At 41.9% G+C, this 24,527-nt stretch overlaps 1 protein-coding gene across 1 annotated transcript in view; it reads left to right on the forward strand.

Moving 5' to 3' along the window:
* Window positions 1–24,527, forward strand: part of LOC308308383 (nck-associated protein 5-like) — a 104,984-nt gene continuing 80,457 nt past the window's right edge. Inside the window, exon 1 of the mRNA XM_080753806.1 lies at window positions 1–139. The gene's annotated coding sequence lies outside the window, so the exon portion shown is untranslated. The remainder of the gene's footprint in view (window positions 140–24,527) is intronic.

Consider the following 24,527-nt stretch of genomic DNA (forward strand, 5'->3'; position numbering starts at 1 on the left):
GCGTGTGAGAAGGCCTGTGGATTGATTGACATGCGCGCTCACACGGGGGTCCACCCGTGTATGGGTTCTGTGGACCTTGTACCCATCTACCCACTGGGCGACGATGTGGGAGTTGATGACTGCACGAAGGCAGCTCGAGGTGAAGTGTCGTGTGTGTCTCGCTTCTAAGTTTTATGTACAGTATATACTGTACTACAGTATGTGTTAACGCATGGCGTGTCTGGCCGTGCATATGTGATAATTACTGCGTGTGTGTTAAATTGCCCTGTAGGTTGAGTTGACTTATAGAGTAGGTTATAGCACAAACTCAGGGTACTTCAGGGGAGACGCATGGCTAGCCTCCCCTGAAGTATCCAGAGTTCATAAGTAGCGTGTTCTCAGGAGAGGGGATGGACAAACTAGTGTCCAGAATTGTATTGCATCTGACACAAAACAGCTTAATTTCCATGTCAAGTCATAATGCTCTCGAACTCCTACTCCAAATGTTGATGGCATTTTTGGTACATTTGAATTAGTAAAGAGCAAGTCTCTTGCACACCTACAAAGGCGACAGGAGAACACATGCACTCTTGAATTAGTAATTCCATATTGTTTGAATACATATCAACCACTTTCAACCTGGCTTCCCTATTTTGGGTATGTCATTATAGGCAAAATTAAATAGCGTAACTGGAAGCTTGAGCTTGTAGATCGCTATTTCTGAAATAGGGCTTAGGGCAGTTAAATAAATTGTGTGTGAATATAGATTATTAATTGTGGACAGTACACACTGTATCAAGTCTCTCAGTGTTCTGTCCTTGAGGAAATATGCCATCATGGATAACATCATTAATCCAGAAGATGCTTTAATTAATGTGCTGACATTGACTTCACTTCCATATGGAGCTGGTGGTCTACAGGGTATACTGCCAACTCAGCACTCTTTTTCTTGCACATTAGTTTATCATAAGCAATAATTACAAGAGTCCTACTCTCTCCTGCATGTCTATCTCTGCTGTGTGATTGTACCATACTAATTAGCAAGAGCTCTAATTGCCTTTACATTTATCCACATGAGTGTTATGTTGCAGGCAATGCATGCATGCATGTAATAGGCTGTACATGTGCTGCATGAGCCAGCATACCTCAGGTGTGTTTTAGCCTGATTTATACTCTGTCGTATGACGATCTTGCGTGCCAAGAATTGCAGATTTATAAGCTCACAACTTGTTGCATCCGCCATGCGTTGTGAGTTTATTGATCGTTTATTTCCCGACGATCGACACCTACCATAGATTAGGCATTATTCTCTGGCGTGTGTTAACACAGTGTGGTGTGTGTGTTGATGTTGTGATGTGTGTTAACGTGGGCAAACGTGCGGACATGATCATGTGCTTCTGACTGCAAGGAGGTCACCTGTTTTACTGCTTTGGGCTGCAAATGAATGAGAAACAATCTAGGGCTGCAACCATCGATTATTTTCAAATAGATTATTCTCTAGATGACTTAAAGGGATTTTTCACTTTCAAAAAAACTTTTGGTAATTTTATCATCTAATCAGGCTTTTATGAACACCCTGAACAGTTTTTAATTAGCTTGATTGAATAATTAGATATTTGATGTAAATGTTACCAGGCCCTCCAAGCCCAAGGCCTCTCCCCACACACACACATTGTAACTTCAAACTTCATTTTAACCGTGATAGATTCATTAAAAACACCCATTATTTTGTCTGGTGACTCATACTACCCTCCAAATATGTGAGCAGGCCGTGTTTTTTCGATATGTTTTTTCATTTATCTTTAACAATTATTTTTTTGTATTTCATTTTTTCCATTTTCCCAAATAATTATTAAAAATAAATGGAAAAAAGTTATCGAAAAAACACAGCCTGCTCACGTATTAGGAGGGTAGTATGAGTCACCAGAAAGAATAATGGGTGTTTTTAATGAATCTATCAAGGTTAAAATGGAGTTTGAAGTTACAATGGGTGTGTATGTGGAGAGAGGCCCTACCACTGCTCCCTGTTGAAAGTGGAATATCCCTTCAATAATCATTAATCACATTTTGGGGATTATATATATATGTTACAGGGTAACTGGGTAACTCAGGGAGACCTCGGTAAGAGCGCTCGTTTTGTAGTTCACCACACACTAATCACCACCAGATGGCGACGCAGCCATTCAATAGTGAAGGCACTGACGTCACTCGTTTGCGACTCTCTTTCTTTATTTACTAGCCTAGCCTAGCCTAGCTTAGCCATTAGCTCCATTGTAGTCACTTGGACAGGGCGTTTATCGTGGGCTTGCCCAGGCCTTACGGCCTGGGCATAAATATAACGATTGCATTCACCACGGCTCCGCTGGCCTTCGCGCCGCTTGCAATGTCGTGGACAATCGAGTGGCTCCGCCTGGAGGACGTTGTTGTGGCGACCGCTTGTTCCGCCCTGTGCGGCACGGCAAGCGCTCCGTTTCTCTAATTCTCTGAGACGCAAAAAAAACCGTGACATATATATATATATATATATATATATATATATATATATATATATATATATATATATATATCTGCCTTCTATTTCCTGTAGCATGAATGCCTCAAACTAATCAATCATTCAACCATAAATAAATACATAAACAAACAACCGAACCAATCCTCTGTTATTGGGGAACAGCGGTGGCCGAGGGGCTTACTGAGCGCGTACAGGGGACCAGCGCGTTCCTGTTCGGCTGGGCTGACTGTCCTCTTCAACGGGGCCTGGCCCAGCGGAGGAAGGACATGGGCTGGTTCAACAAGACCGCAGACATGCAGGCCATCAGGCCCGATGTGGGTCCACAGCCCCAGACAAGATACGGCCTCACGGGTAAGAACACCCTCACACTGTGTGCTGTACATACTAGTATATATTCACCCTGTGTACTTGTATAACTACACACTGTGTATTGTGCCTGCTAAAGCCGACGTCATAGTCGCCTGGGCGGTGGAAGGCTTTACACCGCGGTGTAGTCTTTTCGAGTCTTTTTGAGTCATGAAACTACAACGTTACGTCATTCCTCGCGGTGGAGAGCTTTCCACCGCGAGTCCCGACACATCTCTCTGTTTTTACTATCAGACAGACAGGCTCTACACCCCGTTCACTGATTGGTCGACCTGAACCGGTCTAGACGGGGTAGTTTGCGTCTGAACCAGAGGGAGGGGTAAAGGACTTCACCGTGGGCCCCGTGACTATGATGTCCTGCACTTATTTTCTGACTTGAGGTGGAAAGCTCTCCACCGGTGGATAGCTCTCCACCGTACACTCTGATACGGGCTTAAGTATGTGCAATTTCATTTAATTTCATCTTTATTAGTGTGGTTGCCCAACAGCACATTGTAGTCCTGGGGAAACTTTATTTATTCTTCTAGATAAACTTTATTTGTGAATGGGTTTTTACCTTCATGGGGAATCAATCACCCTGTAGACAATATGCCTTCCGGTGTGTTCCAAGATTTCTAGCGGAAGTGCTGCGTTTAACGGACGTTACGTCATGTGGTGCGGGTCTGTTTACATTCCCTAGCGAAAAAACTAAAATAGATTGTAGCTCTTAACTCGCTCTTCATAGGTGTAACATTGCTTGAATCAATGTTTTTGTTTGTATATTGTTTATTGCGAGCGCAACCGACGGCGACGGAGCAGGAGACGTAGACCAGATTTTTTCGTGCAGGGAATACGTTTGCAGGAACACCGCACTATGAAAAAAATACAGCTTCCGGTGAAATTCTCACGGCGGAAGTTGAACGCCTTCTGCCTTCTATTGTCACCAGGCTTTTCTCTTCGGAGATGAGTAAAGCCTGGCTACGCGAGGCTAGGAATCAATGGGACTGGTGCTAGCTTGATCATTGGTCGAGCTTCATATGACAGTTAGCTTGCTGCAGAATATAGTCCTGTCGGCAACCACACTTGCAATTTCCAATTGCGGCTTTCTAGTTATGGTTTTTGAGCGGTGCAAACCGCTCCTATAAGTGGCTGTGCGTGTGTCCGTAGCCCTTTTCCTCAGCATTTGGCCATAGTAAAATGTGTGTGCGTAGCATCATGTTTGTCTAGTGATGTCATATGTCGTATGTCTGTAGCCTTTTTCCTCAGCGTTTTGCCATAGCAAAATGTGTGTTTGTCCGTAGCTGTGTGTGTGTGTCCGTAGCCTTTTTCCTCAGCGTTTTGCCATAGCAAAATGTGTGTATGTAGCATAGCCTGTACATCCTAGACTTAAATCCTAGTCTGAAGATGTTATGCAAGCACGACCACCGCTCACTTCACATTGGGTGTGATTTTTACATGATGAAGAGCCGTTAGGCTCGAAATGTTACCACAAGTAAATCTTAAGCTTTGGGAGCATCAAATTGGTGTGCGGACTCTTTTATTTCTTACCTGTATACATTTGATTAGTCCAGTACCCAGCCTATATGGCCTTGGATGTGCGTGCCCTTTTGGCAGTTTTTCAGCCTCTAGATTAACTGTTTTTTACATGATTACATTAATTTACTTTTTTCTTGTCCTTTATTTACAAATTCCATAAATGAAAAGGAGCAGGAAGAAGATAAATCGTATTTACACCTGCCCTATCTACAAAACGGGTTTACCACATGAAACCTATAACGTACAGTGACCCTAACCCTAATATATTCACACAGTGCTTTCACAGCCAGAGAGTTAATATTGAATATGTGAAATGTGTTAGCTATGCCATACACGGTTACCACCCGACAGAAACCAAGATACAATAACATGCATATGATGCCATATATTAATATGTTGTTAATATTGTCATTGTCATTTCTAAAAGGTAACCAGACCATTTCTCCACTATCCAAGCTGTTAAGCCTAATATATGCTCCGTCGTAAAATCGCGTCAATTGCTGAAAATATCTGACCTACAAGCTCACATTGCAGATGCTACGCGTTGTGAGCTTGTAGGTCGGCAAGAGGCTTATCGGAAGAGGCTTTAACCTTTGACTTCTCTGGTGACTTGCAGGCGTGGGGGCCAGCCCCTATGTGATGAACTGCAACGTCACCATCGATACCCAGGACATGGCTCTGGGGCGCAGCATCGCTGCAGCCATCAGAGAGTCCACCTCGGGGGGCCTGCCCGGGGTGCAGGTTCTGGCACTGCCTCACGAGGGCGCCGTGGAGATCGCCTGCAACGTGGAGAGCGTGAAGGGGAGTCCACCCGAGAGCACGGCCGAACCCTGGCCCACTTTCAGCATCGGTGGTGAACCTTACTGCCACGCTCCGGCTTCTGCCATCACGGCGAGAGTGTCAGAGCTGGCGGGGAGGCAGGGCGTGGCCACGAAGGCCACTGCACTGGTGGGCTTCACCCCCACAGAGTGTAGGTCTCTAGCAGAGGGAGCTCTGCTGAATGATATCGCGGAGTTCTGGAAAGACCAGCGAAGGATGCGCATGTAGAAGCCCTTTGAAGAAGCCGATCAGCACGTTTTTATTCTCAGATATAAGAGTTTATGGGTGCAAATAAAGTAATTGATTTAATCAGTTATAAAAAATAATTGAGTTGATATTTATATTTTTTCTCAAAGAATATTGAAAATAGCAGATCTGCGAGCTCACAATGCTTCACATTGCAAGCCTGTAGATTGCAATGTTTTTGTAAGGCATCGTTGTGACAATGTTGTACAACAATATATAAAATAGGGCTTATGAGTGGTTAATCAGTCTAATCAATCTGCTGCCCTGTAAGAGTTTAATTATAATGTCTTCCTTTAATTGTTTACATTTGTTGATACTGAGACTGAGGATTCTTTAGCAGCACTAGTACTCAATCTACTGTGGACTGTATTAACCTCCATAACACTATTGCCCAATACCTTTTACTTAGTCTATACACAATTAGTGTTTGCTGCTAAAATCATTAACATTGATTTTTCCATTTGTTTAAAGAAACAGTCACACATTACTGTTGGTCAACTCTAGATCCACTTTAAAGATTTTAATTAAATACAAAAGAGGACTTTTATCATCAGCACAAGTACTCAATTAAGATATCAATTTCAACATTTCATTGATTTCATGTCATGCATTCACAGGAAAATTCCTCTTTGCACATTAATGATCTAAACCTCAGAAGTAACAATTGCCCATTTGGCTATTGTGGACTCTTTAACTTTCGTATCAGGACTAACATATAACAACATACATTTGGAGAAAAAAGCAAAAACACAAGTAATCATTCGTAATTTCCAACAAGGGTTTTGAACATGCAAATGAATATCACTAATTTACATCAAAACATATTTAACAGTTTGTTTGTGCTGTTAGACACAATAAAATAGTTTTCCTATGGTGGCATTAGTTACAGTTCCTTAGTCAACTCTCCATTCATTATACTGTGTTACTTTGAGCCAGCTGTGCTTGCTTGTTATTTAATTTGATAATATGATTACACAACAGAACAGAACTGAAACAGACTGAAATCTAATCTCTTATATAAGGCAGATGTACTGTGAAATTACAACTGAGCATATTTCGTTAACACTATTTTCTAATTGTGTTTAATAAAGGATATTTTAAATAAATATTATTACGTTTTACTTATACTATGCTGTGTGTGTGTGTGTGCGTGTGCGTGTGCGTGTGCGTGTGTGTGTGTGTGTGTGTGTGCGTGCGTGCGTGCGTGCGTGCGTGCGTGCGTGCGTGTACACTATAAGAATTTCAAATCCATTTTCTCTAAAGAACTTATTAATTAAAGTGATGTGGCCCTAGATTTGTTTATTTAATCTGTTTGTGAGACAGATTAAATAACCCAGAACACATCTTGGCAATGCTCACTGCCTGTCTAGATATGACAGATGTGGGAAAACTGCTTTGTATGAGACTCTGCAGAGGTCATGGGTCATCAGTCCACTCATCTCTAAACAGCCAACGGCCAAGCAGGAAGTGGAGTCAGAGCATGTTGTATGACTGTTTCCTGTTTGGGGATAAATAGGAAACAGTGTTTACACTGACGACTCCTTAATGATGATTCTTCTCATTTATTTACCAGCAGCAGTACACATAGCTCTGTGGTAGAGTCACTGTCTGTTAGTCACAAAGATGTTTTTTTTTAAAACAAGTCATTAACGAGGTCATCTACGGCAGCATCTTGAGGAGAACATTAGTCATGGGGAACCAAACTGAATACGTTCTTGTTATGACCAATGACTTCCCTTAATTAAAATATCCAATTATTTATTACATTTTACAATGTAGGCATTTGTCAGTGACTTACAACTAGAAAGGTGCAATTCTGGGGAAATTGCAAGTGTGGTTGCACTGACACGAGTCGCAATTGAGGAATCTGGGAAATGATTTCCGTCCTAGCGTTTATATTATATATTGTAATGTCAAGTGAAGCATGACCAATCCTGTCTGATTGGACATCATATTGTCCAAGATATCTGGCCTTACAACCCAGATAGATAACTTCAGTTAACAGGTTAACAAAAACCAGGCTTACTTTAGCTGGCATAAAAGTTCTCTGACCTAGAACAATAGTGTGTTGCCTATAGCAACCACACTTACAGTATATAAGCAAGGTTAATAATCACTGATCGCAGAGAGACAGTGTTGTGCCTCAAGAGAACTAGTCTAGGTAGGATACCAGGCAGACAAACCATGAACCTCTAGCATCTGTCTAAAAAGTATGCTAATTAAATAACTATCTGTACATTGCAACTAGGGCTGTCACGGTGTAACATTTTACATGACGATTAATTGTCACTCAAATAATTGGCGATTAACGATTTAATTGTGTTTTTGACGTTGATAATTACATTTCTGTTTGGCTTTTAGGCTTTGAAGTTACACATGGTAGATATGACACATAACCTAAATATACAGAGAAATTACTGACATATTTGACAACTTTATACTTAAAAAAGAACATTGATAGTGGGAAATAGCCGATCTACAAGCTCACAACGCGTCGCGACGCGTTGTGAGCTTGTAGATCTGCTATTTCCACTATTTTTGACATGGAAACGATTATGACGATTATAAAAAATAATCACGATTATGTAAAATAATCACGATGAGACGATTATGTAATAATTGTGACAGCCCTAATTGCAACTATAGAATAACAGGTCTGTCTAAATAACATGCTATCTAAATTACATTTTTAACGTTTGTGGTCAAGAAACAAAGAATATTTATTTATTTATTACCCACATAATGGCTCAATTGCCTCTGCCTGGCGGTCAGAGCAAGGCTTATTGTACTGTCTATACAAAGTGTAAATTGTGTGGCACAGTAACCGTTTGATGACATGCAGGGGAATTTGGCCTGGGGACGGGACAGTGGAACTGGGGCGAAATGATTCTAGTCATGTCTTACATAAGCACAGTATAATACACTGAAAAGGAGTCCGTCCATATTGTAAGGTTGTATGGATTTGAAAGCTAAAGTGTACACATGAGCTGATGCTAGCTTGCCTTGGACAATAGAGATGTAGTGTAGTGTGGTACAGTAATGGAAAAGGTCATATAATGACGTTCAGAACCGACGCTAGATAGAGAGAGTGAATGCCATTCGGTTAAGCGGGTTAACCACATGAAACCTATAGTGTCCCTATTCTGGGGTGAACATTCTGCAAAAATGGCAGTTCTGCGTCACAACGCGTCGCGTGACGCGCTGTCAGCTTGTGGAGCAGCTACTTCGGCAAAGAAATGTGATGTTGAGCGGGAAAAGAAGCAGACCTAGTATAGAGCCCTGGGGCAACACTGGGAACAGGCTTTAAGTGGATGAGCTGGGGAAAGAGATTGTTCTTGCCTACTTTTTTATATCTGAGTGAATTAGCTGTGATCTGGATAATGTTGTGTTTTTCTGGGTGGGTTTGTTTGATGTGTGTTGTGAGGCAGATGCTGTGTAGTCAGCATTAGCATTGGTTTGTTCATGATCATCTTCTTGTTGCTTCCCCTGTTCACATTCAGCCCTTCGTACCTGATCCAGCTGGGTCACTCGCACACACACGCAAACACACACACACACACACACACACACACACACACACACACACACACACACACACACACACACACACACACACACACACTGCTCTCCACTCTCCCCATTCCACTCCCATTTTCTATCACCCCCCTCCTTTCTCTATCTCTCACAGATCCAAACATTCATGCACATTTCATATATGGCGCACACACACACACACACACACACACACACACACACACACACACACACACACACACACACACACACACACACACACACACACACACAGCCTGCCGGGCGAGGGAGCATCAGGCCCTAATCTAGGTCACAACATATGCCCAGGGGTGACCTGTTCCTAACACACACACACACACACACACACACACACACACACACACACACACACACACACACACACACACACACACACACACACACACACACACACACACAGGATCGTCTTACTATCTTTGTTGATATTCCAAAAGCAATGTTACTGGCCCCAACTCTCACCTCACCCAACCTTTTAAAACGAGGCCCCTAAATGCCTAATCCAAACCCCAACCCTAACCCCTCTAATCCTAATCTTATCCTAATTGGAACTGACCGTGTCATTTCTGGGAACCAGAACAGATTCCCCATGAGGCAAACTCTTTTTCAGATTCTGCTATCCATGTGGACACTTCTAAAACAGCCTGATGAAGAGCATTAACATGCATTAGCTCAAAGCATCACTGCTTGCTGGTGGAGGTGACAATACATTGCACTTAAGGGAGCTACAGTGCGCGGACTTCTTTCATTTCATGTGGACCATTTTCCTGTGTAATTCCTAAGCTCACCGTAGACCAGCAAGCCCTCTTTGTTTTTATTTCCTTGGTAATAAAACTATAAATAACACAATTCAATCACATCTTTCTCAAAAGATCCCTCCCCCTTTATTTTCCTCTACACCACACTCCCTAACCCCTCCCTTTCTCTTTCTCTCCCCATCTCTGTCTCTATCTCTGTCTCTGTCTTTCTCTCCCACTCCCTCTCTACCACCCCCCCCCCTCCTCATCCACTCCTCATCCACTCCGTCTCAGTTAACCTCGTTGGTCAAGTGGCTCCGTCTAATTGCCCTAATGATTGTTAAATACTTAATTTCCTTGATTAACTGTCCCCCAACAAAGATTTTCAAGAGAAAAATGTATCTGTAATATTTATTTATTTCCATAAGAACTACTGTTTGGCTTGGCTTTAAATCTCTCGGAAGCTTTCTAAATCTCCTTTGCATGATAAAAGTCATCGTGGTATTCTTGTGTAGATCGGTGATGAAGACATGATATGATATTCATTTGATATGTCTCAGCCTGCAGGGAGGTCATGTGACACGGTACAGAAATAGAGGAGCTTATTCCTTCTAAAAATACTACAAACATATCCCTCTCTTTCTGTCCTTTGCTCTCTTTCTGCTTTCTCATTTCCTCCTGCTCCCCTTTTCTTCCTTTCTCTTGTGCTCATCTCTCTCTCCTTTTTATCATTCTTTCCTCCTCCTTGTTCTCCTCCTACACTGCTTTCAGCCCCCCCCCTCTTTGTCCCCCCCCCCTCTCTCTTCCTCTCTTGCTATCTCTCTCTCTGTTCTCATTGTCTCTCTCTATGATGTATCTCTCTCTCTCTCTCCGTCTGTCTCCATCCCCTCCATCTCTGCCTCCCCCCTCTATGTGTCTCAAATCTTCCCTCCTTCGCGGCAGGTGGAAGTGTTAATCTGGATCATAAAAAAACACCCTCGTAAACCCCCCGTCCCCCCCCCTTGATTAATCGGCAGTGCTTTGGATATAGTAAGCTGACAGTGATTTTATCATGGTAATGCGTCATCACGCGCCACATCGCATTGTCACAGTTCACCCTCCTTCCCTCCTAGGAGCCCCCCCATTTGCTGAGATGGTTTGTCACATAATTCAAACCGATCCGCCATTGGTCGAGATGGCGTACAGTGTTTCATTAAATAAAAAATGATTTTAGAAAAGAAGCCACGGCAGGATAATTCTGGGGGGAGGGGGGGGGGATGAGGCCACTTGACGTTCTCTGAGTCCAGCTGCTGTGGTGTTCTGCCCTGGCGGTCAGAGTGGCGCGCTGCGGCGTCCCCAAACACAGCGCTGGCGCAGTCAGTGGCATCTTGAACCCTCTCCGTGCAGGAAGCAGAGCGCTGCTGTGTGCCACCTATGAAGTCAGCAGTCAGCCCATCCCCCACCCCAGAACACATGTTAACATCCACTGCAGGGCACGGGGGCTGAAAGAGAGAGAGAGAGAGAAACACACAGAGAGAGAGAGAGAGAGAGAGGGAGCAATGATGTGGAAGTATGAGTGAGCATGAGAGGGAAAGACAGAAATAGAGCGATAGAGCAGTGAATCAGGCGGAGAGAGAAGGAAGGAGAGAATCGTTGACTGAGACAGTGATGCTTGCTGTGTGCTGGTTTATCTTTTGACTAGGAGCAACTCCTCTCTCTCCTCCATCGTTGCGTGTGTGTGTGTGTGTGTGTGCGTGCGTATGTAGCAGCCTCATGGATTTGTTTCCCACCGGGTACCAGTGGAATTCCTTGTGTGGATAGCAGCAAGCTGCAGAGAGAAAGGTGCAGTCATGCCTGGATGCCAGGTTTCTCGCGGGCCTGCCTCTGTCATCAGTGACCCACTTCTCGGAGTCCGTGTTGTGGGCTGAGGAGGAGTTGTCGTCGGGCGCTGCGTGTGCCGTACAGTGGATGTTGTGCAGACCATGCATGCTGTGCAGCCCAGCGGTGACCACACAGCACGCTGCAGCCTGCACTGAAGCCTCTCACTCTCAGTGGACGCACGCAGGAGGAAGTGACAGGGCAAGGTAAGGCAAAGTATGATGGGCACGCTGTTAATTGATATCAAGCTGGGTGGGAGGGTTCGGGGTTGAGAGAGAGAGAGAGAGAGACAGAGAGAGTACTAGGAGCAACTCATCTCTCCTTCATCATTGTGCGTGTGCGTGCGTGTGTGTGTGCGCGTGTGCGTGTGCGTGTGCGTGTGTGTGTGTGTGTGTGTGTGCGCGCGTGTGTGTGTGTGCGTATCTACAAGAATAGTAAGACCAGACAAACTTTAAATATGGGCACATTTGCAGGTTCCCATGAGGGAAAGGGTCATTTCCATGGCGTGTACAGCTGAGGTTACTATTAGTAAAGGATTCAACATGGGACCAGGGTTAGGATTAAGCATTTAGGTTTGGGGTTAAAAAATAGTAATACAATTGTAAATAACTGTCTTTTTAACAATATTGACAACACATGTTTTAATGTCCCCAACATTAAATGTGTGTGTGTGTGTGTGTGTGTGTGTGTGTGTGTGTGTGTGTGCGTGTGTGTGTGTGTGCGTGTGTGCACACGTGTGTGTGTGTGTGCGTGCGTGCGTGCGTGCGTGTGTGCGTGTGTGCGTGCGTGCGTGCACGCGCACGTTCTCATGCCTCTTCTCTGTGTTAAATGTAAATGTTAAAAGTCCAGACACACCAACATGTGTGTTCTGCCTTGTCAGTAAAGATCGGTAAATACAGTAAGTTCTTCTTAATACTTTTCATTGGTTCACTATTTACAAAACCCACAGACAGATATATACTTTCGAGCTGTTGACCTTATTTTTGGCATGTCATTATGCACCAGAGGCGCAATGTCAGGATGACATAGGGGGTGTCAAAAAAAAGACCCACCGTTTCGAAAATAGTGGATCTACAAGCTCTCACGCCGCCAAGCGACACGGTGAGAGCTTGTAGATCAACAATTTTCGCTATTTGTTTGGGGGCAAAAAGATAAAATGTTTGAAAGTGTTACTGTTCACCTATAATGACATTCCCATAATATGGATGCCACGTTGAAAGTGGTTCATGTGGCACATGTAGATGGACGGGCAACAGATTAATCTGCTAAAACAATTCAGAGTTGGGGATGACATGCATAAAATAACTGAATTTAAAGTTAAATGTGAACACTAGGGGGTGGCAGTTGCCCTGATGACCCAAACAACACCCCTGTCATGCATTGCTATTGTTGCTACTGTTTGCTATTGTTTGTCCCAACAGTGAAGATATACATAATGACCTGGCATATTGACCTGCAACAGTTTACCGAAACGAGGCTATGATGGAGCAGACGTGGGTGGACAGGCAAGACCTGGATGAATAATTTAAATGAAATCTTTTTTCTGAGCAATAACTTTAGCTGCTTTGAGGGGAGATATTGACCAGGTTTGACATTTTCAGTTGTTGCTGTTCGTTTGACAAGATCATTGACATTTGATGACAGGTTTACTCCACTCTAGTCCAGTTCATTTCATCTCAGTTAATCTCATTTCAGCTCACTTCAGTTATTCATAACAAAGTTCAACCTGGCGTTGGAAATGTCATTATACAGTTTATTTTTTTATTCTTAAAAGTTAGAGTAGCCAATTATTTTTTACTCGCTTTTTCTCCCCAATTTAGTCGTTATGCCAATTGGTTCCTCCCAACACACATTTCTGTGTTGCTGTTGGATCCTACTGACTGAACAAAAAACAAAACAATGAGCAGACATTATTGGAACTGGAATACGCCAAAAAGAACTAAGCTGATAAATGGATTTTCTCTCTTGATCGGATGAAATTGGCAAGCCACCTGAAAATGTATTTTCTGTTTACTAAAGAAAGAGCAGGAGAGACGGATACCAAACTATAATAATGATTAGAATTAGAATATAGAGCTTTGTGCTTCTGTGTTTCAAAATTTTGTTACCGCAAGTAGAAGCATATACCTGTATGAATGAGTCATAACCAAATTAATAGTTTGATGTGAAATATTTGTGACACAATTTTGCATGGTTTATTCGTCACACTCCTAATACCGGTATGTAAGGATACCTTTAGATTCAGATATGGGTTGACCAGTCACCAGGGTTTGTTAACAGGTGGTCTGTAGACCACTTGTGGTCTGTTTAAGGCATTGCATGTGGTCCCTAGCCATGCATTCAGTAATGTGTTTTTTGTTTTCCCCCACAATGTTTTATTTTGGTTTATTCTGTAGAAAGAAGGACAGTGGAATTAAATACGTTATTATTATTTATGAGTGGTCATTTGAGGAGGCACGTGCTTCAGTTCCAAAAGTACTAGAGAAGCAGAGCAGGTTGTTAAGATCCACAGACTGTCACGTTTCACGTGTATGAAACATGTCCTGAAGTTCTGGTTGAGTTGTCAAGCAGAATTCAGTTTACAGGAACAGATCACAGATGTGTATTATTTACCTTTTACAACTGCATATCTCTGGGAGAGTGTTTTTTCACACTGACATACTAGTCCATGGGCCATACGAGTTGTCGGTATCAAAAAGGTGGCAAAGGTTACCATGCATTTTTGAAAAGCTCTATATCTGTAGATTATATTTTGGTATGATAACCCTTTCTTAGACACAGCTAAATTGGTGTTATCAGCCGCTAGAGTTGGTGTCCCATTAACTTTACATTACAGGGAAAAAAAGCTAAAAATTAATCTGCTTTAAGTAGCATAAGAGGGGTCAAACTAGGGGGTTTTCATGATGCTGAATCCATTGCAAGCATCCGTTTTGCACGAAAAACATTCCTGGGGCTAAAACAGCCCCCACAAAAGTGTGAAAAGTGATGACTCATCACTTTTCATCACTAAACCATAGTCTTGTGGAACAGTTTATAGCCCAAGGAATGTTTTTTGTGCAAAACAGATGCTTGCAATGGATTCAGCATCATGAAAACCCCCTAGTTTGACCCCTCATATGCTACTTAAAGCAGATTCATTTTTTGCTTTTTTTCCCTGTAATGTAAAGTTAATGGGACAACACATCTAGCGGCTGATAACACCAATTTAGCTGTGTCTAAGAAAGGGTTATCATACCAAAATATAATCTACAGATATAGAGCTTTTATAAAATGCATGGTAACCTTTGCCACCTTTTTGATACCGACAACTCGTATGGCCCATGGACTATACAGCATCTGAAGAATAAGTACAGGGCCATGCTGAAACCGGAAAATGATTTGAGACGGTCCCTGTCCACCACTATATAGCCAAGAATAGACAGTCTCTGTGCAACTCGAGGAAAGAAAAACAACCTAATCTTAGCCCATATCCCTTCCCCACCAGACACAACAGTCATCCTCAGGTTGATTCTTAGTCAAGATGGAGGTTCCTCTCTTACAATCAGTTGAAACCCATTGATTTGGACCATACACTGAATGGTGAATAGTTGTGTAAATGCTCATAACAATTTATACGGAAACAAACATCAATCATAAACCTAACTTTTCTGTGTTTTTGATAATATTCAACAAACACAAGCATTCACATTTTATTGAAGTTGTAAAACATGATACATTACTGAATCCATCATCATCTTTCATTTCTTGTCGATCGATTATTCAATTCATAATTTTACATACATAACACATAACGTAATTGACAGCACCATCATTTGATTAGTAGATTAACATACAAAATGCAGCCGTCAGCTGATGAGAACACAAAGGATCAATAGGTCGGCGGCAAAGGGCAAAAACCCCACTTATTTCAAACCGTAATTAGATGCAGGTCTAAGCGTTGTGAAATTCGGATGCAGTGTCGCTGTTAGCAGCCTGTCTACTGTGTAATGCAACCGCCTAATGAAGCGTGACTGAGCTTATATAACTGAGAATATAAGCTCAGCACTCCTTATTTTATCCTCATGAAACATTTCTATGGCTGCACTCTGCATCACGCTTCCCCATGAGGTGCAGTAGTGGCTCAGGAGTAAGAGCGTGGCATGGAATCGAAAGGTCCCCGGTTCGATCCCTGGCTACTCCTAGGCTGCTTATTGTAAAGTCCTTGAGCAAGACACTGAACCCTTAACTGCTTCCATTGAGCAAGTTGGTGCCTTACCATGGTTTCCTCTGCTGTCGGTGTGTGAGTGTGTGTGTGTGTGTGTGTGTGTGTGTGTGTGTGTGTGTGTGTGTGTGTGTGTGTGTGTGTGTGTGTGTGTGTGTGTGTGTGTGTGTGTGTGTGTGTGTGTGTGTGTCGCACACATTGGGTAGAAATGTATCATTTTATTCCTTTTCCTCTCACCTTCTGCTTCTCCCCAACTCATGCATTATGTAGTTGGACTTTTAATGCACCCATGATTTAAATTACCCCAAGGCCCATTATGTGTTTATCAGGATCATTTGATCTATTGCTGCTTTGTTCTTAGTTGCAGTACATCTCGTTTGTAAAGTTTATTTTGAATCTCACTAAACATGCAGCCACATAAACAAATGTCAAAAATTACTTTAAACTACAAACTAAAAAAGAATGTGTTGTTGTGCTGTTTATGATGCAGCAGGCTGATGAAGTCGAATAAAACCTGACATTACTACCACTTCCACTATTACTGCATGTGTGAATGGAGACTCCCCACAGGCCCTTGGCTGACCGGGTCCTATCCAAACGATATCTTTATTGTTTATATAATATTATACGATATTTATTATGCATGTGATCACACAACATTCAGTGTAGCGTTATTTTAGCATTAGTACCGTTACAATCAAAGTGTTTTTCTCTTTACTAGAGTATATATACCCTTCTGTATGTTCTTGTAGGGTGAACAATACTAACAAACTAAACTAAAGAGAGAGAGGGAAAGAACAGTGATCTGCTAGTTTCACCAAATGTTTGTCTTGGAACAGGGACGCGAGCTGGCTCCTATGATGTTGTTCATATTAGGAATTGAAAATTACAATTGAGTTTTTGGGGTGTTTTCAGCCCCTGAAGGGGACTCAGACCATCTCTGAGCTATTCTTTGTGCCAAATGAAAACTTGGACCCCTCTGAAGTGAACCGTTCTCAGACCATCTCGGGAGGGGGTTTGAGAACGGTTCACTTCTAGTCCATGTTGTGGTTCGCATAAACCTGTGCATTGTGACTGTGGTGGAAAAAAGTACTCGAATGTTTTACTTTACTACTAAGTAAAAGTATCAATACTGCAATGTAAATAAGATAAGATGTATTCTGTTACAAGTAAAAGTCCAGAATTCAAAATTTACTGTATTGGTATCAAAATGTACTAGTGAACTACAAGGAGTAGTTCACCCCCAAAATGACTTTTTTTCTATTGATTACTCACGCCATGGAGACTTGAGTTCAATAATATATTTTTGTGTTTGTCGCATTCCTAAGACAAAAATGTTATTATAGTACATTTTACCCCATTGATTCCAAATGGGGACCCAAATGCATTCGGGTCCCCATCCGGAATCAATGGGGGTACATACAAGTCTCCATGGCGTGAGTAATCAATAGAAAAAAAGTCATTTTGGGGGTGAACTACTCCTTTAAAGTACCAAAATAGAAAGTACTCATTATGCAGAATGTGATGTCCCGTTTCACAAGTTTTCAAATATAAGTATAAAATGTATAAAAGATGTTTAAAAAAAAAAAGCAGAACTGTGAGCTTGTAGATCGGCTATTTTCAAATGGCCGAAATGTATATAGGGCTGAAGTGGTTAATGTATGTTTTGTAATAATAATCCAAATCTACAAAGTAACTAGTAATTAAAGTTTTCAAATAAATGTAGTGGAGTAAAAGTACAATATTTGGATCTGAGATGAAGTGGAGTAGACGTAAAAGTATTGGAAATTGGAGTACAAATACCTCAAAATTGTACTGAAGTACAGTACTTAAGTACATCTACTTCTTGCAGTGATGTTAATTTACACCACTGCATTGTGAACACTTCAAGCACTTCAGGTTCACTTTACCCTTTGCCGTTGTATCTAGGCTTGCCGTAGTCAGATGGGCTAAACCTAAAAATTTAAATAAACAATAAATGTGAACCGTTCAGGCGGTTCTCGAGGTGACTTGATATTATAGATTGTTCTGATCTGCTCGATCTTCTATTTTCAGCGAATGTTAGAATAAGGACATTAGGTTCAAAGGGTTATCCAGGATATAAAACCATTTTGCAACAAAGGATAACTTATCCTTTGTTGCAAAATGGTTTTATATGTGGAATTAATTTGATTTCTGTTGGTAATCTGTTCCACATTATCAGCCATTTATGGAGAAAACAGAGTTACCATTCACCATGCTCTGTTGTTTTGTCTTTTCATATACACGGAAAGAGGCTCTGGGGCTACGCTGTTGTTATGTTCGTTTTAATGTTAGACTGTTGATACATTTGAAAAATAGAAATCAAAAATGTGTAAAGACCAGTATCACATACTTCTCGTATGTGACACTGGACAGGCTATTTGTCCATTATTGTCAATGCCTATAGGCTGATTGGATATAAGTTGTTTGATTGTATACAGAGATGCATTAGTCCATGCTGTAATACAGTTTAATATGAAAAATGGGAGAAAATCTTAGAGTACGTATTAAATAACTGATAAATGTGTATGGACATTAAGACTCTCGTACTTTGGGGGGTTTGGGGTATGTTGTCACGTTTATACAATAAATTAATGTATACCTTGGTGTTAATTGGGGCGGCATAGCTCAGGGGTAGAGAAACTGGCATTAGAGCACGAAGGGTATAAATCCCGAAGGGTTCCCAGTTCGAATCCGGGCTCCCCCTGAGTTAATGTCGAAGGGTCCCTGGGCAAGACTCTGAACCCCTAATTGCCTCCGGTGAGTAGGTTGGTGCCTTGCATGGCTTCCTCCGCCACCGGTGTATGAATGTGTGTGTGAATGGGTGAATGTAATGCACAATCTATGTAAAGCGCTTTGGATTAAAAGCGCTATATAAATGCACCATTTACCATTTTACCATTTAATTTAAAGTCTGCTTGCCTAATTATGGAACATCCCATAAGCCAAAGAACAGGGGCGTTGTAATTAGTTTAACAGCACCATAGCCTGGAGTGACGTTTGCTCTGCAATTATACATTTTTTAAAAATGAATGACATAGTTGTCGTTGACGCATTTGACAAATATTTGAGATCTTGAGATTGAGGAGACACACAAACACACACACGCACACACACATACATACACACACACATGCATGTCGTACAGAGAGGTGAATGCTCTATTTGGTGGTGCTTGTGTGGTTCTGCTGGTGACCAATTACCTGCGGCCGCTTTTGTGCATCAGGTGTGGTGCATTGGGTGTCTTTTTCAGTCTGGTTTCCCCTTGTGTAGCCTAGTGGTTCGTAAACTTTAATTTCAAGGACCCCCAAAACTCTTGAGTTACAGACCTGTTACAGACCCTGAAGGACCCTACTGGACCCTACTTTAAGAACCACTGGTGTAGCCCACACATTATGTTTGTGTATTGGCTGCTTTTGCTCTTCTGAGTGCTGTCTTGGCAATTATACAGCAGTTCCTCTCTGTCTCTGTTTCTCTGTCATTGTGGGGAGGCAATTTATTATTATTATCTTATTAAATTGACACTTGACAAGTACAAGCGGTACTTGTGCAACATCTTGCTGTAAAAGAAAGCAGAGGAGGGCGCCTGCTGGCCTACTGGACCAGGCGCATGCCACTTAGACATCGACACATAGGCATGGATGTCTGGCGGCGTCGCCGGTTCAATTCCCATCCGGACGACCTTTGCAGCATGTCGCTCCGCATCTCTCCCCCCCATTTCCTGTCAGTCTACTGTTCTATCCAATAAAGGCATAAAAGCCCCAAAAACAAGTAGAAAGCAGAGGATTTATTTGTGTCAGCTCAATTGAGATTAAGGACATACATGTGTACTTTATTAAATTCATTAACCACAACCCTAGTATCCCTATTCTGGGGTGAACAACATTCGTGAAAATAGCAGATCTACAAGCTCGCAACGCGCAGTGCCTCTCAGCGAAGATATTTGGTGTAGAGGGAAAAGGGGAGCCTATAGTATAGACCCCAATGACAGGAAAATGGTGTTGAACGACTATTTTCCAGCATCAAAAGAATAAAAACTGCCAGCTGAAACTCTCTGACCTAAATAACCTATATTTCCTCACTGTGGTGCAATTTTGCAAAGAGCAAACCCCATGTCGCCTAGGAGTACTCAGGCTTTTAGTTGCACTATCTGGAACATAATATGACCGGATAAGAGCGGATTTGGTAACTTTGGTGTTTTAATCGCAATTTTGAAGTAACGTTTGTGCTGGACACATGTTGGCAGTTATCGGCGTTGTTATACTGTAGCATTAAGCCTACTAGTGTGGTGTGTTGAGAATGAATCATTTGCAACAAACATTGCAAATGTTGCATATTATATTGAATTTGGTCATCCGTTGCAGTATTAGGTGGGTTGTTTCGTTTTTGGTTCTTTTTTATGACCAGCCCACAACATTGCAGTGGGAGCGACGCGACCTGTGTCCACGCACCTGTCACTTTTGTGTGCCCACCTTAATGCCATGGCTACACAGAGCTGGATATTTCATATATCCTGGTTTTTCCATCCACATAGAAAAATATCTAGGTCCACACGACAAAGATATCTAGGTCTAACAAGCACACACACAGTAAAGTCTTCAGAGATATCCGGGTTCCCTGTCTACACGGATCCAGTGAATCGGATATTTTTCAATGTCTTCACTTATTTATCCGGTTTAAAAAATATCCAGCTTTGCAGCCGAAATATCCAGCTTCATGTGGCTGCAAGCCCCAACAGCACAAAAAAATGTCTAGCTTCAGAAATATCCAGCTCCGTGTAGCCAAGTGTCAATCCTGCTTAATTCTATTGGAACTCAATGTTGCTTTCAACACTGATGACCATATTGAATGCCTTGGCACCCAGGCCAATTGTACTTTCTTTCTAACCATAGGTTTTTAACTTTTACAGTTAATCTGAGCACGTTAGGTATGGTGTACACTACAGTGTCAACCATGTTCACAGAGCTGTAGATGGCTACATATTAGAAGGCAAGGAGCTCCAATCTTATTTGCGAAAGAACAAATCCAAGCGAGGCAAATAGATTTGCAGCTGTTTGCTTTTATGTTGACTTATTCTTTGTTTCTGCTGTGGCCACAGAAGGGGGTCGTAGAGGCACTGTGTAATTCAGCCGGTGTAGGGCTGTCACGATATGACATTTTACATGACGATTAATTGTCACTCAAAATAATTTGCGATTAACGATTTAATTGTGTATTTGTCGTTGATAATTACATTTCTGTTCGGCTTTTAGGCTTTGAAGTTGCATATGGTAGATATGACACATGACCTAAATATACAAATACATTACTGACATATTTGACAACTTACTAATTAAAAAATAACATTGATAGTGGAAATAGCCGATCTACAAGCTCACAACGCGTCGTGATGCGACGCGTTGTGAGCTTGTAGATCTGCTATTTCCATTATTTCTGACATTTTTCAACATTCACGATTATGACGATTATGACAAAATAATTGCGATAATGTCAAATAATCACGATTAGACGATTATGTAATAATTGTGACAGCCCTAAATCCAAGCGAGGCAAATAGATTTGCAGCTGTTTGCTTTAATGTTGACTTATTCTTTGTTTCTGCTGTGGCCACAGAAGGGGGTCGTAGAGGCACTGTGTAATTCAGCCGGTGGCCCAGTGCTCCAGGAAGAGAAATAGCATGTGCTCCAGCTGGTTTTTGTCTTCTACCACCCAGGGATTCTTATCTACGAGTTGAGACATAGAGTGGACCATGTCACTGTCATCCTACCATATAAAACAGAGTCACAGCAGTGTTAGATAAGCTACTGTTTAAATCAGTGGTTCTCAATGTGGGGCCCATGGCCACGGGTTCCAACAATTTAACCATTTTATACGTACAAAAATGTTCACGATAGCAAAATATATATATATTTGGGGAAATTCCTGCCAATAATGACATGCCCAAAATATGGACGCCAAGTTGAAAGTGGTTAATATCATATATTATTTCATCTGCTTCAAAGTTGTCCAGTGAGAAAATGTATAATATTTCTATTCAGATTACAGGTTTCATTCTCTCCACTGTTATCTCTACAGTATAGAATGCTGTACTAAATATAATTTATACACATATATATATAAAAACAACCATCTCTTATGGGGGTCACTGGCATAAATAGGGGTCCTTGGCCCAAAAACTGTACCGGTATGTATCTATTTGAGGGGTCTTTTACAGGTAAATGTTTGAGAACCACTGGTTTAAATCAGAGCCAACTTGAAAATAAGGAGAAAAGAAAACAAAAGGAAATGCATATTTAATTCAATCTGACCAGAAGCAGGGATGAAACATGTGTCCCCACCGGCCATACAAATGTAATGACCAGAGCGGGGATATCAAAATCAAAATCATCCCTCCTACGCAAATTCAACCCAAGTAGGCTAAATGCCTCGGAAATGGGCCGATCCAATAATTCAGTAGCAGAACATCAAAGACAACATGGCTGACCTGACCTTAATGCACGGTATATGGGCCTTTAAACAGCCGTGGATGTACAATAGCTTAGGGCAAGTAAACAGACATTGTCTGTGACTATATCCACTCCATGAAGCAGAATGTCTAATGCATTTGATTGGGAGACTGGATACGACCAGGGGTGTCGCACCAAATTCTGGGCCCCGGGTACAAGGATTCACTGTGGGGCCCCTGTGCTTTAACTATTGAAAAATAGCAGATATACAAGCTCACTGCGCGGCACCGAGTGCCGCGCTGCGAGCTTGTAGATCTGCTATTTTTTTTAAATCATGAAAATCTTTGAATATTTCAAATCCTTCTAAGGTTTTTTGAAAAATCTATGTTTCGATGTCAGTGGAGCTCAAACCTTTTCATGTGAAGGACCCCCAAAATGATATGTATTTGGCCACGGACCCCCATCTCAAAATATTTAGTTCCAGGGACCCCCCCAGAAGCAGAATTTGAGTTACAAATGTTCGCTTAAAAAATACATATATTCAAAGATTTGCACACATTTTCACGACTTTTTAAAAATAGCAGATCTACAAGCTCGCAGCGCAGCACTCGGTGCCGCGCTGTGAGCTTGTATATCTGCTATTTTTCAATAGCTAAAGTTACTAGGGCCCCTCCACCTTGGGCCCTGGTAACTCAGTCCCACTTTCCTACCCCTTGTGACGCCCCTGGATACGACCATTGTGCCTCAAGGTTATAGAGTGGTTTACATTGCTGGTTTGAATCTCCAGAAAGTCTGCTTTGAGGAAAGTGAGTAATGCTATTCCTGTGCAAGTCTATTTTTATTTGAATGAACATAAGGTTATTTTAACCATTCTGTATGGTAGAGTATGTTAATACAATTAAAACTATCACATCTGCAGTGGTTGGTAGTGGTCTCTATACACCACTGAAACATTGATTGATTGATTGATTGATTGATTGATTGATTGATTGATTGATTGATTGAGGTATTTATTAGAAGTATTGCATAGGAATAGGTACAGTTTCATGACAGTACAGTTCACTGATACAAGGTCAACTAAAAGTAAACTTGGGTAAGGCAAAGCTTATTTCCGTTGAGATCCTTCTCCAACTCATATAACATTGAATGACAGACGGATAGAGCACATTACTATGCAGTAGATATCTTCAGCAAAAAAGAAAACAAGTATTTACAAAAGAAGGGTCGGAGGGTGAGGGGGAGGTTAGGCAGGCACGAGTGGCAGCCGCCTGTACTGTAGGTGGTTTTTCAGGGCAGTTTTAAAGGATGTTAGAGATCGGCACTCCTTTAAGGCCTTAATAGGTAAGGCATTCTACATTTTGGTGGTATAGCAGGAGAACGAGTTTGACCCTTTGTTTGTAACTGTTTCTTGTGGTGGTAGTGCAGTGTGGAAATGCCTTAACAGAATACGATCTGGTGTTGGACGTGCAAAAGCCACTCTCGCTAAATGGGGATACTTAAATGACGGGGATGCTGTGTGTGACTGTGACACTGAACAGCAAACCATGCAGCACCTCCTGATATGCCCCCTGCTGGAACAGCCATGCACAGCATCGGACTTGGCAGAGTTTAATGAGAAGGGACAGCAATGTGTTCAGTTGTGGCTGAACCACATCTAGCCAAGCCTTGTAACTGACTGTCTTGTGGACACGACAAGAAGAAGACCCTTTGCTTGAGTTGAATCTATGTTGAATATGATCTGTGGCGCTGCCTCTGCAGTGTCGCCAGGACGGTTTTGTATTATCCTTTTAGCCTTAATCTCTGATTGTACCGCATGCTGTTTACCTGATAAAGTATTCAATCAATCAATGACACCAAGGTTGCAGACTTGGCTGGAGGGTGTGACAATGGAGTCATCAATGTTGAGGGAGAAGTTGTTAGTGGAGCGGGTGAGGGAGTCTGGGCCAATGATTAGGATTTCAGATTTATTGCCGTATATTCAGTTGTCCAGTTGTCCAGTTGTAGCACAGCAGTATACTGTAACTTTGTAAATAACTGTATACTGCTGTGCTACAACTGGACAACTGCATTTCCCCCTTGGGATAATAAAGGTATCTATCTATCTATCTATCAGGATTTCAGATTTATTGACGTTGAGTTTTAGAGCCTTTGATTGCGATCCATGTTTTGATGTCGGTCAGGCAGGAGGTGAGGGTGGAGTGAGTGATTTCACATGCTTGTGTCAGGTAGGACCGTTGATAACATAACTCCCCTGGCCA

Source organism: Nannobrachium achirus, assembly GCF_963921795.1.
Source record: "Nannobrachium achirus genome assembly, chromosome: 22".
Lineage (NCBI taxonomy): Eukaryota > Metazoa > Chordata > Actinopteri > Myctophiformes > Myctophidae > Nannobrachium > Nannobrachium achirus.